This window comes from Cryptomeria japonica, chromosome 6 (assembly GCF_030272615.1).
Source record: "Cryptomeria japonica chromosome 6, Sugi_1.0, whole genome shotgun sequence".
In the NCBI taxonomy this organism is placed as follows: Eukaryota; Viridiplantae; Streptophyta; class Pinopsida; order Cupressales; family Cupressaceae; genus Cryptomeria; species Cryptomeria japonica.
The window spans coordinates 655,473,228-655,474,933 of record NC_081410.1 but is presented as its reverse complement, the minus strand read 5'-3'; positions in this window follow the sequence as shown (position 1 = coordinate 655,474,933).

Below are 1,706 nucleotides of genomic sequence, written 5' to 3'. Positions count from 1 at the left end.
TTACGCCTAAGGCAATATCTTTTGATCCAAAGGAAATTCAAGATGATTAGAACATCTTCATTCTCATTGTTTCTTGAACTTATCACTCCTTGGTATGGAATCTTTTGATTTTAGATTTCCAAAAGAAATCCAATGTCGATGTAGAGTCATTCATCTTTGTACGACTTAATCTTCTTGAATGTCTTGATGGAGTGTAAGTCCTCCTTTGTTCATTTTATCCTTGGATTCCACCTTGAAGCGTGAATGTTGTCCTTCCATCATCTTCCCAACTGGTTCCTTTGTTTCATCTTCATCTTTCTGCAAATCTCTTCATGAGCTGACATTGATCTCCTAGAAATATGAAAAGTTTCTAGAAATTAAACTTGATGTTTACTTCACAAGTTTTCAAAAAATAACTCTGATTTTCTGACTAGATTTTTTAAATTAAACTCAAAATCAAACTTAATCAAGTCTAAAACTGAAAAATCAGAGTTAATAAACTTGGAAATTATGGAATTAATGTCTGATTATGAATTTAGAAATGAAAATCAGACTTTAGGAACGTTTTGGAAATTGAAATCAGACTTGGGAAAACAGTTGAAATTATGAAATTGAATTTGATTTTGAACTTTAGGAATGAAAATCAGACTTTGAAAAGATTCTGGGAATCAAAATCAAACTCAGATAAACTCTTGAAATCATGAAATTAAGTTTGATCAGACTTGGAAAAACATTTTTGGAGCTAAAATCAAACTAAGAAAATTCTGGAAATTATGGAACAAAGTCTGATTTTGAGAATCTATGCTTGTAAGATTAAGAAAACATAAAAAAAAAGCAACCCTGCTCCATGGATGAAACTCGAAAATTTGAAGTAGTCTATCCATTGGTCTAATTACCAGAATTTAGAATGAAAGAAGGGCTTTTAGAGTCCAAAATCTCATAATTTTGCCCTTGAAATGCTTCATACCAACACAAAATGATGAAAAGTCTTACAAATGTCGTTGATCAGTCTTTGAATGCTTTGAATTCTTCTTAGAACTTCTTGAAACCTACAATTACACCCCTAAATTGCCTAAAAATCTTGGAAATATGCCTTGGAAAGTCCGAATTCTCAAAAGATGAAGAGAGAAGTGTGAATTGTGAATGGCCAAGACTGACATCTTATAGAAAATTTGAACTACTCCTTGCATTGTTTTGTTGTTTTAATGAATTTTAAAGGCAATGAATGTGATCCAGTTTTGGCTTCCAAATCGAACTTCCCTTGTGTTTTATTGTTTTTGTGTTTTAAAGCTTCTTGCAATTTTCTCTTTGCTTCCTTCTAGAAACCTTTTTTCTTTATTTCCCTTTTTTTAATCTGATCCAACATATAGACAAATTGTGCTTTACTTTTTTACTTTCATCTTTCCTTGTTGAGCTAATTGTTTTGTTCAAACTTCATCCTTGTCCACCAAGGGCGACCTTTGTGATGGATTAGGGGAAAAAAAAATTCTTGAAATTTTTTTTGAAATTTTTACCTAGGCGGACTTTGATGCTAGCCAAGGAACTTTTGACCATGGCATGGGCAAACTTTGCAAGTGTGCGAGGAAGACTCACCATGAGGTAGGATGCACTTCAATTTGGGTTATGAATTTTTTATAATTTAACCAAAAATTTCAACTTTTCCTCTTCCAAGCGCTTATATTACCAAATTTTTGAACCTTTCCTCATCCAAGCACCTATGCGTAATT